Source organism: Pelobates fuscus, chromosome 2, assembly GCF_036172605.1.
Source record: "Pelobates fuscus isolate aPelFus1 chromosome 2, aPelFus1.pri, whole genome shotgun sequence".
NCBI lineage: Eukaryota > Metazoa > Chordata > Amphibia > Anura > Pelobatidae > Pelobates > Pelobates fuscus.
This window is the reverse complement of record NC_086318.1, coordinates 38,698,375-38,707,600: the sequence shown is the minus strand read 5'-3', so window position 1 is coordinate 38,707,600 and position 9,226 is coordinate 38,698,375.

Here is a 9,226-nt window from a genome sequence, read left to right as displayed (position 1 = left end):
AAATATAGTAGCACAGATCTCACAATCAAGCATAACGTATTTTAGCAGCCACTTTACTCTTTGTGCCCCCTTGTAAACTGACCTTAATAAGTTAGCTAATTCCTCTAATGTTCCCCAAATTCATATTCAGATCAAGTTATTTAGTTCTGCTAAAAAAAAAAAAAAATAGCCTATAGGTATGATATTGATATTTATCAGACAAATTAAAAAAAAAAAAATGTCACCTGATTTTTTTAGAATGAGTTTAGGGGTTTATTTAGCCAGAGGTTGACATTCCTTGTTCTTCTGACTTTTCATAACTAAGTATAGTATGTCATACACAGCGACCCATTTTTTAAAATTTATCTTAAATATGTAGGGTGAAAAAAAATCCAGAAAATAATATTTATTTTATTCAGCTCAAAATGTGTGCTTGAAGGTAGCCTATATTAGTGTTATCTGCAAAGCACTAAGTATGTAAGTAAAAAAAATACAAATAAATAAATTACTATTTTATGCACCACAAAAAAAAAATGGGTCTTGAATCAAGCTTTAAACCATCCCTGATGTTATTTGACTTGGGGCAAATTTTGGCCATTTGGATCTTAATATTTCTATGGTAAAAACAAAACAAAAACATATTTATCTTGTTTTAATCATATCATTTTGGATCATGTGGCAAGCATCAAAAGATGGATTAAAATAGTATTGTAGCCCAAAAAATAATGAAAAAGAGAAATCCTAAAAACATATTGGAAAACATTTTAAGAAATTGCAATTTGCTGAATAAAATAGTTTTTCGTTAAACCATCCCATCCTCTTCTATAACTGTAGAGACAACTGGGATATGGCAGAAGGATTTTCATAGACCTCTTAGCTTATTTCCCTTCGTTATGCAATGATGTGTGTTACAGAATTTAATTAGATCTGCAGCTAATTAAAATCATTCATGCTTGATTAAACAAGTTAGGGAAGGCTTTGGATTTGTAAAGGTGAATCCATCAGTTACCTTCTACGCTGCTTATAAGTACCACACATGCCCTGTCCTTCTAGTGAAATACATAAACGTTGGCAATATGCTTCTGGTCACGGGGAACAGACCAATTCCATTACAGGTCTATCTGTAACAGGTGGCAGAGGCAAGCATATTCTTACTCTAGGATGCAATTATGCTTTGACTGTGAGGATAGCTCAGAGCACTTGCTTTGTGATATTATGCTGTCCGTAGAGTGCCTTCCACCACCTTTAGGTAATATAACATATTGATAGAGTACGGGTTGTATCCACTTTTGTTTTCACATTTTCTATTCCTTAGTGGAAAAAAAAGTACCGGGGAAAAAAAAAATATTAAATAGATTAATAGCTACCCCAAATCACCTCTCTTTCACATCATTAACTTTCTTTCTTAAATAAAGACACAGGAACGTTCGTGGGTGTTCCAGCCGAACGCAACGAACACCTTTATTATCCATACACACGAAGCATCTTCCTTTATTAATAAGCATTGTGGAAGAAAGATGTAAAATGGAAAAAAAAATGCAACTTTATTTTTTTTTCCAAGAAATAAGCACTGTCTTCTTTTTTTGCAACGACAACCCCGAGGATACAGCAGTTGTCTTCAAATCTGTGACCATAAAAATCATTATCTCTGTGAAATACAGCAATTTGGGAGATAATCAAACAGTGACCAGAGGGCAAAGCTGCCAATCTGAAGGATTATGCTCTGTGCACGCCTGATACTGCCTGACCTTCCTCCGAGCCAGCTGTCAGTTTGGCGAAAACGCACACAAATCGACTTCAGGCACATTCATTAGACTGTCTTGAATGAAAAAAATCATTTGCATAAAACCCCAGCTTTCTTAATTAGTACTTCATTTTTCCTCTTGATTTATTCCATGGAGAAGTTTGCAATATTTTGTTGTACCTAGCTATAGATATAAAATAACTTGAAAGTAAAATATGCACCCAAAAAGCATATAATATTAAGGCACAGTATCTGAATCTAATGAGCTTTTTTCTTTTTTCAAAATACCCACCTGTGTAAGAAAATATCGAATGAGAAACTAGTTTGCATCAATGTTCCAGCATTTTACTAGAAGCAATCAGAAGCAAAAAAGTGGAGAAATTGGTGATGTTTACCCAGACATCAAATATGTGCAAATGTAAACATATATATTAAGTGCTGGAGATTACAAAACATATTTAGTATGCTTCCTTTAATTAAATATTTAGCAATATCTGAGTTGTGTTTTTTGTCTTGGGTCTAACTTTAAGTGAAGTTATGCATGCAAGTATATTAGAAGTGAGCACTTGACTGAGACATGATGTGTTTGATTATAAAAGGATAACAAGATAATAAAGATATTTAAATCTTTATAAGATGTATATATTTGTGGTCAGGAACCAAGGCCGTGTTTGTACCGTCTACCTTGTACTAGCAAAGTCTGTTGAAGTATGCCGGAACTGACAGTCAGGTTAGGCCTGTAAATAAAGAGGGCCTACCAATGGAGTAATATAATAATGTAAAAGGGTGAGGTGGGTGGAGTTTGTCCTGGTTGCCCCTGGTACACTATGCCAGGCCACAGGGGAGCGGTAACCCCCAATAACTGGCCATATATTGCCAGGTGAAGGGAAATATTTTGCATAACTGCTGACTACCAGCGGCCCATGGACTTTAAATGTAAGTAGGAATATTGTATTTGGAGGCATGAAACAAAGTGTCTGGAGGAAAGTGTGACCCTAAATTGTCATGAGGTAAAATATGAACAGTGTAGTAAGAGAGGCGTAGATGAAAGTACCAAAAAAAAAAGGCTCTAGTGTGTATGAGTGGAAATAGGGGCTGTAGTATAAATGGGGAGTGAATAGAGGCTGTAGTGTGTGGGGATAGGGGTTATAGTGTGTATTGGGGTGAATAGAAGAGCAGGACTAAACTGACAGGTACACTGCACTCAGACCACTTCAAAGAATACACTGGCTACTTGGCAAGTTATAATAAAACCAATAACATCCAAAATACTACCAAATATTTTATAAAGAAATATAATAATTCTGTAAAAATGATTGGCTTTAACTGGAGTAAATCAGCTCTATCTGAAAGTTTAAAAATTACATAAGGTGACAGCTACCTTTAAAGTATATGATGATTATATTATTCATATATATTCGATGATAACATAGTAGAATAGCTGGAGGGGATATTTATTATTATTTGATTATTTTGTAGTATTATTTTTCTTGTAAGTCCAGATGGACCAGCTTATTGATTGCAGCACCTTTATATCTTAAAGTAACTCTATAGTGTCAGGAATACAAACATGCATTAATTTTATACCCACTAATTTGGTCCCTGCCACCCTGTTAAAGCAGTAAAAATGTGTTTTTACTCACCTTTTGTCCCACGCCATGCTGGTCTCACTGCTCCACCTCTATGACTGAGATCCTCAAACCTTATTATCTCATACAATCCAATGCTTTCACATAGGAGGGTATTGTGAGGCTATTGCGCATGAACAACCAAACTCTGTGCTGCACCAATCGGCATCTCCTCATAGAGATGTATTGAATCAATGCATGTCTACTGGGAACATTCAGCATCTCCATGCAGAATATGGAGATGCTGAACACCAGTGCTGCACATTGTGCAGTCCCGACACAGGGGACATCTTTAGTGGCCATCTGAGTGTCTGCCACTAGAGGTGTTACTAGGCAGTAATATAAACACCACTGTGGCAGAAGCAGCCACCAGAAACCCGCATTTACAATGTTATTTGTCCCTGTCAATGTATCTTGCATATTATACCAGCATGTTAAAGAAGAATCCGTGTGTACATACCGTTATTGGGTCCGTGGGTGGCCGCCGTTCGCCTAATCTCCACGTGGCGGCGGCCATCTTAACTGCCGAACAGCGGTGTTTGGTCGTCGAGCGTCTGGAACTAAAATCGGACGCTCGACTACCCAGACACCGCTCAGACCTCCAGGATCCCCAAATCGTATGATCCAAACTGCCGAACGGCCCGCCGTTCGGTAGTTTGCATTCCCCAGTTTAGGGGATTCATCCGAACCAAAGATTGGGGTCGGATGGCTGAGCTATTCGGCACTTTCTAGGCAGAGAAGTAGACCGACTACAGGGCCAGAATCTATGGAGCCGTTTTCGGCTACTGTGTCCCTGCAGTCGGTCAAATCTTTAAATACCTGTAACTCCCGAACCCCTGGTCTGATCTGGGTGAAATTTGAATATGTTACTCACCCAGAGCAGACCTACCAGGGGACCCCTCGTGTATCCCCGTACCCCCCGTATTTAGGGGTCATTCAGAAACTGGGGAAAACTCGGTTCCCTCTAATTAATTTACCTGTTAATCTAAGGGGAGGAGAGGGAGGGGAGGTGATTGTGAGGTGATTGGTTGTCTTGAGTTACCTCCCTTGCATGGGAAAAAGCCATAAAAGAAATTGTGTGAATAAAGCTGACAGTTGACCTCCAAGCTATGTGTCGTCTAGTTCTTGGAGGGAAGGGATTGTAACCACGCTACCCGTTTGATACCTGTATTGGATTGCTGTTCCTGTCTACCAGCGGAGCTACCTTGGATCGTACCTCTACTCCGCTACAATTGGTGGCAAGCGACGGGATCGTACTACACAGCAAGAGGCATTCAGCAGGAATTAAAAAGGACTGAATGGAAACAGATTATACCCTCTTGAAACGGGACACGCTAAAAGAGTTACTGGAAGCGAGAGGGAGGATAGCAAGCAACAAAACAAAGGCTATCCTAATCGCAGAACTCATGGAAGGAGACAGAGCCGCAGCTGCTGCAGCACCTCCAAGGGAGGGGGAAGAAACTGAGTTTACCAGAGAATATAGGGCCAGGATGGCTCTATTCTCACCAGCCATGGCAGCACAGAAAGCAGACCAGGTGTACAACGATGTACAGGCTCTCTTTATGCAGCGATCAGCGCAGGGAAGCGCAACAGCGGCCCCCACCCCGCCAGCGAAAGCTAAAATACCGTACCAGGTATTCAAAGCATTTAATGATACCGAGGGGGACATTGATGGCTATTTACAGAACTTTGAACTTTTGTGCCAGCTACATGCCATTAGCACTGAAGAACAAGTACGAGTGCTAGCGGGTAACCTATCCGGCCGCGCAGCAGATGCCTACCGAGCTATGCCGGCAGAGGATATCAGGGACTATCAAAAGGTAAAACAAACCTTGCTCGCACGGTATGCCCTTACACCTGAAGCATACCGAACACAGTTCCGGGAATTACCCAAATCAGAAAAAGACTCACATGCAGAATTTGCACACCACCTACAACGGGCAGCTGAAGCCGTCACGGCCCAAGAGATCAAGCAATTGATGATGCTGGAGCAGTTCTACCGACGTTTGTCTCCACAGTTACAGATCTGGGTAAGAGAACGTAAGCCCCGTACTCTGCATGAGGCCGCTCAACTAGCAGATGAGCATCAGGACTCCCGACGGGAACAGCATGTATCCAGTAGAGTGCAATCTACGCCAGCTGTTCCCCAGCTTACCCCAGTAAATCCGCCCCGACCAGGGGGGACCTACCAGTCTCAAACCCCCCGGTACAACAACCGGGCATCTGTCTGGTGCCATGCATGTAACCAGCTGGGTCACATGCAACGAGACTGTCCCCAAAACCGGGCCAGACCAGCCTGGACCCCTCAACGACCACCAACCACCCCCCTGAGCCGCGGTACACTGCTATCAGGGCAGGCCCTGGGCTCAACCTTTCACCTCTACCCAAATAGCAGAACCCTTGGGCACCCTCCATGAGGTAAACCCGGTCCAGGCGGCCTCAGACAACCGCCAGGGCCACCGACAAGTGGTCCATGTGGAGGGCAAGCGGCTGGAGGGGTTAAGAGATTCTGGGGCCACCATCACTCTGGTACGGAACCATTTAGTGGCCCCGAACCATCTCACTGGGGAGTGCATTGCAGTTCGAGTGGCAGGGGGAGCTATATACAAGGTACCCACTGCTAAACTACATTTGGACTGGGGAGCGGGGGCAGGACAAATTGAAGTGGGGATGATGCAGGACCTACCTGCCGATGTGATTTTGGGGAACGATTTGGGGGAGCTAACTTCCGCGTTCGTTACCCGGCCTCCTCCACAGGAAGCTTACCCGGTCGTCACCCGCCAACAGGCTCGCACCACGGCACCCCACCTTGACTCTGAGGCTCAGGTAAGCACAAACCCCCCTGATCACACTGTATTACCCTGGGCTGCCCCATTAGAATTTGGTAGCGAGGTCGCCCTGGACCCGTCCCTACAGGTTTACAAGGACAGAATAGATAAAGACCAGACTGGCAGAGAGGGGGAGAGATATGCTTGGGATAAGGGGTTATTATACCGGTATGCAGAAAAGGTAGTAGCCGGGTCGATTCCTGTACCCATTAAACAGTTAATTGTGCCTCGAAAGTATCGACAAGAGTTAATGCGAATCGCCCACGACATTCCCCTGTCTGGACACCTAGGGATCAGCCGAACCAAACATCGGCTGCTACAGAACTTCTTCTGGCCAGGGATATCACAGGATATTAAGCAATACTGTAATACTTGCGATACCTGTCAGAGAGTGGGAAAGCGGGGGGACCGATACAAGGCCAAACTACACACCCTGCCCATTATTGAAGAACCCTTTAGCCGAGTAGCGGTAGACATTATCGGACCACTGAGACAAAAAAGCCCGTCTGGTAAGAAATACATATTGACCGTGGTAGATTATGCCACTAGATACCCCGAAGCAGTAGCCCTAACGAATGTACACGCAGAGACCATAGTAGACGCCCTCATGCGTATCTTTACCCGTATGGGGATCCCCCGGGAGATCATTTCAGATCAGGGTACCCAATTCACGGCCGAGGTCACGCAACAGCTTTGGAAAGTATGCGGGGTCCGACCTATCCTTAATTCCCCATACCACCCCCAGTCCAATGGCCTCTGCGAACGGTTTAATGGGACCTTAAAACAAATGATCCGCACGTTCGTAGCCACTCAGAAGAACTGGGAGCGGTTCTTACCCCATCTCCTGTTCGCCTACCGAGAGGTGCCCCAAGAGTCCACTGGGTTCTCTCCCTTCGAACTGTTGTTCGGAAGGAGGGTAAGGGGACCCCTAGACCTAATAAGGGAACACTGGGAGGGGGGGACGACCATTGACGGCACCCCTATCGTACCCTATGTGTTGGAGTTTCGGAACCGCCTGGAGGAATTGACCCGAGCTGTGCGCTAAAGAAGAATCCGTGTGTACATACCGTTATTGGGTCCGTGGGTGGCCGCCGTTCGCCTAATCTCCACGTGGCGGCGGCCATCTTAACTGCCGAACAGCGGTGTTTGGTCGTCGAGCGTCTGGAACTAAAATCGGACGCTCGACTACCCAGACACCGCTCAGACCTCCAGGATCCCCAAATCGTATGATCCCAACTGCCGAACGGCCCGCCGTTCGGTAGTTTGCATTCCCCAGTTTAGGGGATTCATCCGAACCAAAGATTGGGGTCGGATGGCTGAGCTATTCGGCACTTTCTAGGCAGAGAAGTAGACCGACTACAGGGCCAGAATCTATGGAGCCGTTTTCGGCTACTGTGTCCCTGCAGTCGGTCAAATCTTTAAATACCTGTAACTCCCGAACCCCTGGTCTGATCTGGGTGAAATTTGAATATGTTACTCACCCAGAGCAGACCTACCAGGGGACCCCTCGTGTATCCCCGTACCCCCCGTATTTAGGGGTCATTCAGAAACTGGGGAAAACTCGGTTCCCTCTAATTAATTTACCTGTTAATCTAAGGGGAGGAGAGGGAGGGGAGGTGATTGTGAGGTGATTGGTTGTCTTGAGTTACCTCCCTTGCATGGGAAAAAGCCATAAAAGAAATTGTGTGAATAAAGCTGACAGTTGACCTCCAAGCTATGTGTCGTCTAGTTCTTGGAGGGAAGGGATTGTAACCACGCTACCCGTTTGATACCTGTATTGGATTGCTGTTCCTGTCTACCAGCGGAGCTACCTTGGATCGTACCTCTACTCCGCTACAACCACCTTTTCTCTGAAAAAGCAGTGTTTTACAATAAAGAGCCTGACTATAGACACCAGAATATACCAGAACCACTACTTTAAGCAGTTGCTGTTCTGGTGACTATAATGCCCATTTAAATGATTTAATAATTTCCGCATTATGATATATATCTTGTCTACCATCAATAAAATAATTGGATATATTGTCACATTTGTAAGGATAATTTCAGAGGTTCTCTTTTTCCTCAACATGTAGAATCAAGCTAATTGAATTCCCCATTACACATTTCCCATACTTCCATCAAACTGAAATGTCTGGTGTAAACACAAAATCCATTATTGTATCTCTAACTTGGAAGAGTCTCACCTTATTATTTTTTTAATGTAATAAAGAATGAAAATTTAAACCATACACGAGGCTCTTATTCTACCTACACCATGAGGATCAGCCATTCTATCTTATTGTTCTACATTCAGTAAGTATGCTATGCTTCTAATTCTATCTATAGTAAAATTTGGATTAGGTAATTAACCTTCTTAAATTATATCTCCTATCCTAACTCTTCCAAGGAACGGGATAAGCTGTTCTATCTCCTTATTCTACCTCTACCAAGGAATGGGGCCAGCTATTCTATGTTTTTATCCTACATCTACCAAAGAATGGGATCAACTATTCTATCTCCTTGTCCTACCTCTACCAAGAAATGGTGCAAGCTATTCTATCTCCTTATTCTACCTCTACCTAGGTACGGGGCCAGCTTTTCTATCGTATTACCCTACCTCTACCAAGGAATAGGATCAACTATTCTATCTTCTTATTAAACCTCTACAAGGGAACAAGGCCAGCTATTTTATTTTCTTACCCTAGAATAGATAGCTATTCTATCTTCTTATGCTACCTATAACTAGGAATGGGATCAGACAATCTGGATTATTTTGTTCTGCTAGTAAAAGACACAAGCAGCCACCCTATCATACCATTCTACTTCCACCAAGGATCAAGTTCATGTATTCTATATTCATAGTCTAGCTGTACCAAGAAACAGAATGTGTAATTATATGTTCTTCTTCTAACTTTACCCCGAAAAGGATGAATACACAAATTCTCCTTTCTTGATCTATCTCTAGCAAAGAACAGTCTTTCTAATAGCTCGATAATAGCAACTCAAGAGGAGGATAAGATCAGACACTTACCTTTCCTATTGTATCTGTACCAAGTGACTTAATC